Source organism: Podarcis vaucheri (assembly GCF_965113315.1).
Source record: "Podarcis vaucheri genome assembly, chromosome: 2".
NCBI classification, from domain to species: domain Eukaryota; kingdom Metazoa; phylum Chordata; class Lepidosauria; order Squamata; family Lacertidae; genus Podarcis; species Podarcis vaucheri.
Window position 1 is genome coordinate 39037485 of NC_138760.1, and position 14214 is coordinate 39051698.

Sequence of the window (14214 nt, forward strand, 5' to 3'; positions counted from 1 at the left end):
TTGAGCTTTTTTGGAAAGTATTGCACAGAGTTTTTTAGCTTTCCCCCCTTAACTTTTTGTACCTGATAAGGATCACGCGATCTACCAGGATCAGCCAGGGATCTACTGGTTGGACATCCCTGCTATATAAGAAATAACCCAACCGACCAATAACACTGCAGGGAGGCAGCCACCTTTGCACCCAGCTGATAATGTCTGTCTGGATTAGGTTTGTCTTTGGAGAGACATTTGGGTCTATTTAAAGAAGAGCGTATGCTCGAGGATCCGTGTTCTTTTATCTCTCTGCCTTTTCGTGTAATAGAAGGAAGTGCATCTATCTCTTCTGACAAATCTTGGAGAAGTGCATGCAACCAGGAGACAGGCCTTCTTCTTTCTCCACGGGAGATGCTGAGCAGTGAATCAAAGACTCACACACACACAAAATATGCACTCTGAGCCAGCAGTACTTTACATAATAATGGGGAAATGGCAGGGGGGAAGCTTTTACTTTAATACCCTATACTATTTTTTTTTTTAATATACTGCAGATATTTTAAAATTAAGAAAGTAACATTTTGACCTTTTAATACTTGATCGTTTATCTGGCTGAGGTGGAGATGCTTTCTGACACTCAGCCAGTCCAGACCTAGAAATCCGTTTTAGCAGCCATTGTGCAAACAATAATAGGCACATCCCAGCCATAGTTAAGCACTTTCACTGGTTTTCAATGGAAAGAGAGTGAAGCATGTGCCCCATTCTTCTGCGTTGAAACCGAGGGATGCTGAGCTTGGGCTGGACCACATCTAATCTTGTGCAGTGCGGTGGTTAAAGTGGTGTCTTCTTCCTATTCCTGCTACATTTGGAAACAAAGGCTCAGTGTGCGCCAGAGATGTTCTGGTGAGTCATAGGATACTGCACTGCACTGCTGTTTTGGGGTCTTTTCTCTCCAGGTTTCTCTTCATAGACAAACACAGTGTGATGACCTGGGATTCGGACTCGGATGCTGAACCTGAGGGATCCCAGCCTGCACAGGAGCCCCCGCCTCCAGAACCAGCTGAGCCGGAGCTGGGGCTTGAGCCTGAGGGGTCCTCACCTGTGCTGGATCCTCAGGTGCAGGCATCAGCTGAGTCTGCTCTGGCTCCTGAGGTGATGGAGGACCCATTGCCTGCAGGTGCTCCACTCTCAGCCCCGTCAGGGGAAGCTGAGGTTGCCTCTGGGTCCGGGAACCCTCCAGCCTCTCCTGAGCTGCAGAGGCTCAGGGCAGAGAGGTGGAGGGAACTAAGTTCCCACAGGAGGAGTGCTCACCTCCAGGCCAGGAGAGGCGAGTCACCAGAGGCTTGGGGCCGCCCTATGCCTCGGGGCAGATAAAAGCCAGCCAGCCCCAGTCCCAAGTTGCTGGAACAACATTGTTGGTTGCTAGTTCCTGCCTGAACCCTGTCCTGCTTTCCTGCCTGAGCTCCTGACCTGCCCTGGCTCCCTGCTTGCAAGCCTGTTCCTGACTTCACCTGTCTCCCTGCCCTGCACCCAGCTTCATCTACTACGGACTGCCTCCATGCTGCACCTTCGACCGCAGACCGGACTTGGACCTCACCTCTCAGGTAACCCACGGAACCAGCACACACAGAAGCACTGTTGCTAAGCTAGGCCACAGCAGGGGTAAGAGGGAAGCATTCATCCCAAAACCTGTGTGTGTGTGTGTGTGTGTGTGTGTGTGTGTGTGTGTGTAACCCAGCACTGGATCCTTGGTGTCAGGGACTGGACTGAGGGGGACGGGACTGAGGAAGAATGGTGGAAGCCGCCTCCCCTCCTCTTCTCCCTTCCAGAGAAGAGGAAGCCAGTACCGAATTACAGCAGTGGTTTGAGGAAGGTCACAGCTCAGAGACAGGTGAACAGAAGAGTTGGGAGGTGTTGGGAGAAGAGAAGGGGGAGACAGAGCTACAGCAGCCAGCTGACACGTTATCACTGTAAAGCATTCCTGAATCCGGCGTGCATTGAAAGTGGAAGAGCAAAGGACTCAGAGACAATTAGCCCCTGGCGGCCACCGTAAGGGGAAGTGCTGTTGCTAGGAAGAGAGAGGGGAGGAACTCAGTTGGAGTAACGCCATTAATCTACGTGGCAGTGTACATGAGCCTCTCACTGTGAATACTGAATAAAGACTTGATAAGAGCTTTCTTGTCTACTTCCTTGGCTGTCTGCCGTGAGGGGAGGTGGGGAGGATAGGAATTCACTGAAGCCTGGCACTTGGGACTGAATTGTACTTTTCTGCTGGTTCTGGGACTCTCTCAGTGTAGTGGTTAAGAGCGGTAGTCTCGTAATCTGGGGAACCGGGTTCGCATCTCCGCTCCTCCACATGCAGCTGCTGGGTGACCTTGGGCCAGTCACACTTCTCTGAAGTCTCTCAGCCCCACTCACCTCGCAGAGTGTTTGTTGTGGGGGAGGAAGGGAAAGGAGAATGTTAGCCGCTTTGAGATTCCTTCGGGTAGTGATAAAACGGGATATCAAATCCAAACTCCTTCCTTCCTTCCTTCCTTCCTTCCTTCCTTCCTTCCTTCCTTCCTTCCTTCCTTTCTCTCTCTCTCTCTCTCTCTCTCTCTCTCTCTCTCTCTCTCTCTCTCTTTGCCTTTTAAGCTGAAATCCTCACAAGACAGCTTCCAACATATAATATAGATGTACCTCTAAGTCAGTGATGGAATGAACAATACCGTATCATTAAAAACAGCAGCATCCGTAACATAGACACACAACAATAATAAAATCAATGAAAAATAGATTACAACAATTTCCACATCAGATCAAGCCAGCGGCATCATAGAGTTGGAAGGGACCATGAGGGCCAGCCATCCAGTCCAACCCTTGCAATGCAGAAATCTCTTGCCCAATGTGGGGCTTGAACCCACGATCCTGAGATTAAAACCCTCATGATCTACTGATTGAGCTGCCCCAGCTTTCCCAGGTGATATATAGCTTTCAAAGCTATATATCATGTACTTGTCCCCATTGGTACCCCTCTCCAAACTGCTCAGTGCAGTACCTTTCTGTTTTGGCAAGCCTGCTCAGGCATGTTAGCAAGATGTCCATAGCCATTCTTAATTTCACCTCCCCAATTTCAATTATACGTTGTTTTCAATTGTCTTATGTACACCATGCCCAGATGGGGGGCTGGGGGGGGGACTGTTGCAGTCCAAACCACCTAGAGGGGACCAGGTTGGCAAAAGGCTATGATGCAACATTCCAGCAGGTATTTCATGACTTCATCATGCACCTCATGAGATGTTTCCTCTATGCAACTGAGGTCCGAGGCAATAAATGTGGAAATCCCATCATCTCTCTAGGAGGAGGGGGAAACTGCTGAAGTGTGAAATCGGCAGGTCAAAGCTGGCAAGAGGAAAAGATCAAAGATTCCATCATCTCCTATTCGGTAATGAAATGCTCTTATTAAATCCCTTGGAATTAGTCTATTTTTGTGTCTCTTGCTTAAATCCTTTGCTCTTGTGCCGAAAACCTATTTGCAATTTGCTCAAGTCAGTCCCTTACTTTTCCTTGTCCTTTCAAATTTATAAATATGTGGGAGAATGGAACAGTTATCCTTCCCTGCACTGTGAATATTTACAATGGGGTATGTGGGGGGGGGGAGCTTGAGCCCATTGGGAACAGATAAACAAATTGAGAAGCCTTTTCAAACTCAGCCATGTCAGAAATGCAGGCAGATGCTACAAAGTGGGATAAGTGCTTTGCATTGAACTATGTCATTTCCTTTTTTTAAAAAAAAGATATTTTTAAAAGTTTTTTAAATATAACAAGAAAAAGAAAAATAAACATACAAAATAAAAAACAGTTAAAAACACATTAATTTTCAATAACATAACTTCCATATACTTATCTCCTCGGACCTCCTCATACCTCCCTTCTTTGTATTCCAGTTCGATTTGTTAGTTCAGCAAATCCTTACCATTAAACTTTTACGCATTTATGAAACCTCTTTTTTTTTCTTTTCGTATCTCTTAAAGCATTACAGCTGGAAACCGCTTAGTTTCTATCCAACATCCTTCTAACATTCATTAATTTTACAATGTTTCTGTAAGTAGTCTTTGAATTTCTTCCAGTCTTCTTTCACCGACTCTTCTCCCTGGTCTCGGATTCTGCCAGTCATTTCTGCCAGTTCCATGTAGTCAATCACCTTCATCTGCCATTCTTCCAGGGTGGGTAGATCTTGTGTCTTCCAATACTTTGCAATAAGTATTCTTGCTGCTCTTGTTGCATACATAAAAAAGTTCTGTCCTTCTTTGGCACCAATTGGCCGACAATGCCCAGGAGAAAGGCCTCTGGTTTCTTCAGGAAGGTATATTTAAATACCTTTTTCAGTTCATTATATATCATTTCCCAGAAAGCCTTAATCTTTGGGCACGTCCACCAAAGGTGAAAGAATGTACCTTCCATTTCTTTACATTTCCAACATTTGTTATTGGGCAAATGATAGATTTTTGCAAGCTTGACTGGGGTCATGTACCACTTGTATATCATTTTCATAATATTCTCTCTTAAGGCATTACATGCCGTAAACTTCATACCTGTGGTCCATAACTGTTCCCAGTCAGCAAACATATTATGTCCAACATCCTGTGCCCATTTAATCATAACAGATTTCACCATTTCATCCTGAGTATTCCATTTCAACAGCAAATTATACATTCTTGATAAATTCTTAGTTTTGGGTTCTAACAGTTCTGTTTCTAATTTTGACTTTTCCACCTGGAAGCCAATTTTCTTATCCAAATTATATGTCTCCATTATCTGATGATAATGAAGCCAGTCTATCAACTTTGTTTTTTAATTTCTCAAAACTCTGCAATTTCAATCTATCTCCGTCTTGTTCCAAAATTTCCCAGTATGTCGGCCATTTGGCCTCCATATTGAGCTTTTTCAAAGCTTTTGCTTCCATTGGTGACAGCCACCTTGGGGTTTTATTTTCCAATAAATCCTTGTATCTTATCCAAACATTAAACAAAGCTTTCCTGACAATATGATTTTTAAATGCTTTATGAGCTTTGACCTTATCGTACCATAAATATGCATGCCAACCAAATACATTGTTAAAACCTTCTAAATCCAAAATGTCTGTGTTTTCAAGAAGTAGCCATTCTTTCAACCAGCAAAATGCTGCTGATTCATAGTAAAGTTTAAGGTCTGGCAGGGCAAATCCACCCCTTTCCTTTGCATCTGTCAGTATCTTAAATTTTATTCTGGGCTTCTTGCCCTGCCAGACAAATATAGAGATATCTCTCTGCCACCTCTTAAAACAATCCATCTTGTCCACAATTTGCAATGTCTGAAATAAAAACAACATTCTCGGCAATACACTCATTTTTATCACAGCAATTCGGCCCAACAGTGAAAGCTTCAAATTTGACCAAATTTCTAAATCTTTTTTCACTTCAGTCCAACATTTTTCATAATTATCTTTAAATAAATTCCCATTTTTGGCTGTCATGTTAATCCCCAAATATTTCACTTTCTTTACCACAGTCAATCCTGTCTCATTCTGAAACCTATCTCTTTCAATCTGTGCCATTTCCTACTGCCTTGATAACAGGGTGAGAATTTAACCCACTGAACAAAAGGACCACATAACCCCATGGCTGAGATTGGTAGCTATGTGGTTTTAGAGAAGAAATTCAGGGCACGTACTTTACAAGGAGAGCAACTAGCTGTCCGAAAAATGCGAAGGATTCTCAAGTTCTCCTTGGCAAGCCCCACATGGAAGTTCTCTTGGGCAAGCCCTACTAAAATGAATGGGACTTGCTGTTGAGATACTGCCGGGGAGACAGGGGCATTTGGCAGGCCCCCAGCCTGGCTCTAGCCACCGGCCAGCAGCTGGGTGATTTCCAGTCCTCAGAACAGCATCAAACAGCGACACAAGCCTCAGAAGCTGTGCACGCTCTTATCAGCAGAGTGAATAACTTCTCACAATGGAAGTGGCGGACAGAGACATGTGTAAGCATTACTATTTATGTGTAAGTTTATGTGTAAGTTTATTCAGCATAGTTCAGGAACAAAGGAAAAACATGTCTGCTTCTCTTCGTCTCCAAGCAAATAGCAAGATAGCAAAAGCAATATACAAACGGAAGTTCCCAGCAAGCCTGTGCTGGAAGTAAACAGGCATGTGACACACAACAGTCATGCCTGTTCCTTTTAAGGTGGAACAGAACTATATCCTAACACTTGCGTGAGTGAGCACTTATGCTCTTCCACAAATCCCATTCAGCTGAGTGGAGCTCAAGTAGGAGAACTTCCTGGTGGATCGAGCCCTGGATCTGTAAATTAAACCTGCATTTCTTTCCAAAGGAAGCCCAGTGACAGAAGGAGACATTGCCAGGCAGGCTCAGGAGCAGGGAGGTGAACCTGTATTGCCGAGATTATTATTATCCAGCAAGACTTCTTAGATATTATGTACGCAATGAAGCATTCTGAGATTTGTACCAGCTACCAACAGGTAGGTAATCTCACGCATGTTAGTGTCTCGAACACACCCAGACCAAGGAGGACAAACCAGCGGGTAGTTTAATTCTTTACTGACAAAGCACAAACTTACAGTAGCTCCCGAGGTGTGCTAAACATGTGCATGCAAGCTTCCGATGGCTAGGTAGCTGGTGGTGCTCCAAGCTGGACGTTTGGAACAGCAGTATGGCCACATCTACACCCAAACGTAAATACCCTCATCTGACAGCTCAAGTGCAAGCTCTCAGAGTCCTGACAGACCCTGACAGTTAAGTCCAAACCACCTGTTTAAAAGGTAAAGGTAAAGGACCCCTGACAGTTAAGTCCAGTTGCGAATGACTCTGGGGTTGCGGCGCTCATCTCACTTTACAGGCTGAGGGAGCCGGCGTTTGTCTGCAAACAGCTTTCAGGTCATGTGGCCAGCATGACTAAGCCATTTCTGGCAAACCAGAGCAGCGCACGGAAACGCCGTTTACCTTCCTGCCAGAGTGGTACCTATTTATCTACTTGCACTTGACGTGCTTTCGAACTGCTAGGTTGGCAGGAGCTGGGACCAAGCAACGGGAGCTCACCCCGTCATGGGGATTCAAACTGCCGACCTTCTGATTGGCAGGCCCTAGGCTCTGTGGTTTAGACCACAGCACCACCTGCATCCCGACAACCACCTGTTTAGATCAGGGCAATTTAGTACCACTGACTGGATCAAATGTGGACACATACGCATACCTGCATCTCCTCTAAAACTAATAGTCAGGAGATCTACTGCATAGAGAATAAGGCTTTCAATGGCCATGGTGACTATGCTCTTCTTCCTCCATGTTTGGAGCCAGTAATGCTTCTGCCTACAAGTTGCTGGGAACCTCAGGAGGAGAGAGGGCTCTGGTGCTTGGGTGCTGCTTGGGTGCTTCCCACAGGCATCTGGTTGGCCACAGTCTGAACAGGGTACTGGACTAGATGGGCCGTTAGCCTGATCCAACAGGCCCTTCTTACATTCTTATGCTGAGGCTCTCCCACCTCACTACATTGTCTGGCCCTGAGCCTCGCTTGTATATCCACTTTCTCAGACCATTGGCTCACTGCGTGCTTTCTGTAAATTATGAGTTTGTCCATCCCCACCAGCTGGTACTGTCTTCCCTCCTAGCTTATATCAATGTGAAATAGTACAGAAATTGCCTCTGGTTATTCAGGAGCTCTTTACTTTGTTTTGAATAAGCTTCAACGCTGGATTAATCCTTTGTGTAAGCAAATGTAATTTTGAAGCATATTAATACTGCTGAATGCTTATGTAAGCATGTTTTTAAGCTGCATCTATATAATATATATAATTTTAAGCTGCATATGTATAATATGCTGTAGAATTGCCTAGGTGGCATCTTTGGGGTGGGAGGCTCCAAGCCTCTAGTTTTTATATCTATAAGATGGCTTTCTGCAGGAAAAGAGATGGCTGAAGTAGTCAGACCACTATCTTTGCTGAGTTAGTGCTCTAGCCAAGCCTGTTAAGTATCTATTTGCATGACTAAAGAGTCCAGGTTACTGGTTGCCAGAGAAACTACTACAGTGGTACCTCGGGTTACATATGCTTCAGGTTACATACGCTTCAGGTTACAGACTCTGCTAACCCAGAAATAGTGCTTCAGGTTAAGAACTTTGCTTCAGGATGAGAACAGAAATCGTGCTCCAGTGGCGCAGCCCCAGGAGGCCCCATTAGCTAAAGTGGTGCTTCAGGTTAAGAACAGTTTCATGTTAAGTACGGAACTCCGGAACGAATTAAGTACTTAACCCGAGGTACCACTGTATCTGGAAATACTTTCCAAGCTAAGTTGGCCTTCTGCTCTCCTCTTACTGAAGATGACATCACTGGTAAGTCTAAGACAGGGCCGAGGAACCTGTGGCCCTTCAAGTGTTGCTGGACTACAACTCCCATCACCCCGACTCTTAACCATGCTGCCAGGGGCTGATGGGAGTTGGAGTCAAGCAGCAGCTGGAGATCACAGGTTCTTCACTCTTCGTGTAAGAGAATAATAGGCTTGGAGGCTCTCTTGGCTTGGATTAGGCTGGGAAGAGACACAGAGGCTTGACTTGCTCTCTGCGCTGAATCCAAAGCTATAGTTTTGTGGTGGCCCCTGGAAACCCCATGGAGGGGAGCAAAATCTGTTCATGTATCAATTATGTGTGTCTTTCAGTCTTATGCTTAGCCCATATGTATGTGTGTATAAATAAAACCATGCATCCCATAGACACCACAGTCTCCACTGACTTTCATTTTAAGGAAACCAAACATGAGTATGCCCTGGGACTCCTAGGCACTCTCAATACTCAGTCATTGGGTCACACATAACAATAATCACTGCAGCAGTGGCTGCCAGCGTCCAGGGCTGCGTGGAGGTGTGGGTGGGAGAGAGGGAAACAAGCGGAGTACGCATGCTCATTCAACTTCCTAAAAGAAGAGCCATTCCATTGTCTGGAGAGGTCACTTTCTGTTTCGCATGGAGAAGCCATTTTCAATGGAGCCCAGCGATGGAAGCGTGCAGCTGTATTGAGGCAGCACCAGGTGTTGAAATTTTGCTCCCCTAACAATTTTGCGCCCGGGGCAACTGCCCCTGTGACACCGTCCTATGCTACATCACAGCAGCACTTGCCACCTACCCCTGTGCATGTTCTGTGGATCATGCTCCCATGTCAATGTACACAGTCTTGCAGCACATAATCCTATGTGAGCCTGCTCAAAAGTAAGTTCTATTAAATTCTATGGGCTTTATGCCCAGGAAAGTGGGCATAGGATTATAGCTTTCATTATTCTTTGGCAGGTGAGAATCTGAGTCTGAAAAGCGGTACAGTAACTAGGCAATGATCCCAGAAAGGAATGTCTGACACTCCAACTGGCAGAGCACATTGCCTCTTGCGACAGCATCATATTATGTGAGGGGTCCAGTCATGTCATTTATTCAGAGATGTGAAACATTGAAGATGAAAGCATTTGTCAAAAAACACGCTCCAGAAGATGGACAGTGTAGCATTTGGAACTTAACATGGCAGCTATGTACACAACTTTAACCATAGCATGAATGCCCAACAGCTTTTACAAATACAGCAAAATTACAGGGGACTTTGAAAACTTAGATGGTAGGTGTTGCATCTGAAGAGAGTTCACCTTCTGTGCCACGTCAGATAACAGCAATAATGGTGTGTTTATAGATTAGCTGAAAAACATCACCGTAACAAATCTTGTTATGATTCCCCAGCGGGGGATTGAGAAAGCAAGCAAGCAAGATGTGGCCAGTGAGGAAAACTTGATAAAAACATTTGTAGAATCAGGTATTGAAGAAAAGCTTTTGTAGAACTACAAGTCATATAAGGTAGTGGTTAACCCACAGTGGAAATGAACCAGTAGTGGGTTGCACTTGAAGGCAACTGTTCCCAATATGTATTTGGCTTTGAATCTTCACTATTGGAGCCCTAAGCCTTGAGGTTACAAATGTATGTTGCTATCCTGTTGCTGTTTAGCCCTCACTCACTCGCTCAATCATCCAGTGTACTGGAAGAAGCAAAGATCACCACTGTCAAAGCAATGGTTCTTCAACATCAACTTTGTTGAACTGGTCCTGTTGTGGGGATGCCTGATTATCATCTTCCAAAGCAACTACTCTATTCCAAACTTGAAACCGGAATGCTGGTGGTCAACAAAAGAGGTTTAAAGACTCTCTCAAGGCAAATCTAAAAAAAAATGTAGTATAAACAATGACAAATGGGAAACACTGGCCTGAAGCGCTCCAATTGGAGAACAGACTTTACCAAAATTGTCATGGACTTTGAAGGTGCTCGAACTTGGGACGAAAGGGAGAAACATGCTGAGAGGAAGGCACGCTTGGCAAACCCTCACCATGATCAACTCCCATGTGGAAACCTGTGTCCCCACTGTGGAAGGATGTGTGGATCCAGAATTGTCCTCCACAGTCACTTATGGACTCACTGTTAAGACAGTGTTTATGGAAGACAATCTTACTCTGCTATGAGTGATCACCAAAGAAGAAGAAAATAAGAAGCTGTTTAGCTGCACACAGCCTCCTAAGGAGAAAACATTCTGGGCAGTGCCTGGCAGTAGGCTGGTAAATTATGTGAACCGTGCAAGGCCACATCATCATGGTTGCGGTAGTTGCCGATTGGTGCCTTCCCTACCTGGCGAATGTGCCTCATCAAAGAGAGCCAGTGTGGTGTAGTGGTTAAGAGCGGTAGTCATGTAATCTGGGAAACCGGGTTCGCGTCTCCGCTCCTCCACATGCAGCTGCTGGGTGACCTTGGGCCAGTCACACTTCTGTGAAGTCTCTCAGCCCCACTCACCTCACAGAGTGTTTGTTGTGGGGGAGGAAGGGAAAGGAGAATGTTAGCCGCTTTGAGACTCCTTAAAGGGAGTGAAAGGCGGGATATCAAATCCAAACTCTTCTTCTTCTTCTTCTTCTTCTTCTTCTTCTTCTTCTTCTTCTTCTTCATCATGGTTGGTAGGTAATGGCAGAATTTTGAAGGATGCTATGGGAGTGACTGTCGGTGCTGCTATATCCCGACAGCTGTTGCTGTCTGCATTTGGATTACAACTTTTTACACCGGGGTAAACCCTGGTGCAGCAGAAGCCCAGAATAGCAGCAAATAAAATCCGCTCATATGTCAGCCACTGATAAGACTTGTCAGCCAGTTCTTCCAAAGTCTCCCTAAATTATAAAGCTCCAAAATACAGGCCTACCTACCTGGTTGATGTGAGGATAAAATGAGGAGGAAGATTGGCTGGAGATCTGGGGAGCGATAGGGAGAGGGTATCAGAAAGCATTACAGAACTATTAGGTAACAACTTTAGTGTTCACTTATGTCAGCATGCATACATGGGCTGTTGCCTGTTCCAGGTTATGTCATCTGCTAGAAAATCCCATTGCCCGGTCTGTGCCCTTGACACAATGAAGCATGGGGGGACTCATTCTGAACCAGGTCTATTCAGAACACAGACTGCAAAGTTACATCTGTTTACAAAATTTGCATTTCGGCTGCCATACAGTGGTACCTCGGGTTAAGAACTTAATTTGTTCTGGAGGTCCATTCTTAACCTAAAACTGTTCTTAACCTGAGGTACCACTTTAGCTAATGGGGCCTCCCGCTGCCACTGCACTGCCACCGCACGATTTCTGTTCCCACCCTGAAGCAAAGTTCTTAACCTGAGGTACTATTTCTGAGTTAGTGGAGTCTGTAACCTGAAGCGTCTGTAACCTGAAGCATCTGTAACCCGAGGTACCACTGTATTTGGCTTCTTTTAGATGAGAGGTCTTGGAAAAGAGGACTAGTGAAAGGTTTACAAGGAAACAAGTGGTGAGGTTCTGTGGAATAAAACTGAACACTGGGCTCCACTGTTTATGCCGTGCAACGCACATTGAGCAGACACATTTCTGCTTCCCTCCCTTGTATTTTATTTTCAATTGTAGGTTTTCACAATTTGATTTTCTTTCTGTACGAATAACACTTAGGCAATTACATTGCCATGTTAGGTTACAACAAACACCCCTAAGTGTAAGACTGCCAACAGCAAACTTCTTGTCTTTAACATCTTTAAAGCTGTCAAGAACCAGAGATGCATCAATAAATAAATCAATGTCTGGAGAAATGGAAGGTGGAGGAGGTTGATGCCAAGAAAGTTCTGAAATGATTTCACAAGTGAGATAATAAACGCCCGCTCTTCTAAAAAATGCACCAGAGTATTCACGCACTCAGAGCTCTGCAGCCAATGCTAAAAGATTGCCAAACCCTTGAAGGCAAGGATAAAGAGCCTCTGGCAATTCCCATCATCCCTGTCTATGGATCATTCTAGTTGGGACCAAGTGGACCTGCAGTCCAACAACATCTGGAGGGCTGTAGCTTACCCACCCCTTAAGGGACTTATCTCTTGAGCAGGTATAGCAATTGCTGGAGGCTGCAGTCAGACAGATGTCTCTTAATAACCATTGCTCTTCTACTGTGAGCTACAAGTGAAACGGCAAATGACTACTGTTAGGCATCCTTTTCCACACTCTTGTTGTGTTCCATCAGCACCACTGGGACATGCTTTTGCTGCCAGTGGAACTGCCCTATTCATTTAAGCAGCCACATTCTTTATAATATTTGTATGTGCCCCATTTTAACTCCTCGTTTATTTTTTAAAAATATATCTTTTAAAAATATTTTTAAAACCTTGACAAAAGTGACTGGAACACCCACCCGTGCTTATCTTTCCAAATAGAATTATAGTGTAATAGTACTATAACAGTCTTCCATTTAAGTGGCATTTCGTTAATATTTTAATTTAAGCAAAAGGGTAGTCAGAAAAGCATTTTATCACTAATTGAAAGATGAGGGTTTTGGAACAGTAATAAATAGGGTGATAAAATGAACACTTTTTCAAGTTATTGTGGATGTGTGCCGAGCTTCAAATGGCTGCTTGGATGAACAGAAGCTTCCCCATCCACAACAACTTTGTCATATCCACAGGTGTGGGTGGAGCATAGCAGGATGAACAAAAACAAGATAAAAATAAAAATAAAACACAAATATTTTTTTAAATCCATTTTAAAACCTGCAGGGAGAAAAGAATTTGCCTGACACCGAAAAGTGACCATATTGGCCCCAAGCAGGCAGCCCTGGGGAAGAAATTATGCAAACAGGGTGCCACCACTAAGAAGTCTCCCTATCTCTTTCTCTGATCAGCAACCACCTTGTTTCAGATTGCAAGGGATGTTATCCACCCTTGGAAGAAACCAGGTTTTCTTTTTGCATGTGTTGTTGTTCTGGGCATGCCTTCTCTGAGGACAAGTGAATTCTGCTGCCTCTTTGCAGCGAGAATGGCTGAATGGTGCAATCGTACACCACAGGGAGATGGAAAAAATTATCCACCCTGCTAAAAAGCTGATGGGATGGAAGGAAAGCCAGAATTGTCTATCAGGAGGGGACACGGCAAAGTAGTCTTCTCTGTGGGTGGGGAGTTTGGGTTCGCAAGATCTTCTAATTGCTGAGTTAAGTGCTGCCATTAGAACAAGACTTTGACAAAGAAGTCTCCCTTGGTAAGGCCATAAAGCCCAGAGTCTAAATTGACCTACAGGTAAGTGCAACACGAGTGGAATTCATTGATTTCTTACAGCATGTTAGCAGTTATCTCTCACTCTCACACACTGGGATGTGTGAAAGTATATCTTGTTTTACCAGTGAATGACGTATTCTGTGTCTCTCAGTCTACGGGACAATGTAACATGCTGCGGAAGCCCAACTAGCTAAAACCTGCATCATTTGTCACAGATCAATGCACTGTTTGTAGCAAGCTGATGGGGCATGTCAGTTGCCAGCATCTCTAACATCAATGAGGACTGAACTCCTGAGCGAAAAGGTGACGGACACAGCAACACACTATTGCCCCAAGACTAGCTAGGCAGTGTGTGTGTGTGTGTGTGTGTGTGTGCGTGTGTGTGTGTGTGTGTGTGTGCGCTAAACATCTAAGTAAAGGTAAAAGGTAAAATATCCCTGGATGGTTAAGTCCAGTCAAAAGCAACTACAGTGGTACCTCGGGTTAAGTACTTAATTCGTTCCGGAGGTCCGTTTTTAACCTGAAAGTGTTCTTAACCTGAAGCACCACTTTAGCTAATGGGGCCTCCTGCTGCTGCCGCGCCGCTGGAGCACGCTTTCTGTTCGCACCCTGAAACAAAGTTCTTAACGCAAGGTACTATCTCTGGGTTAGCA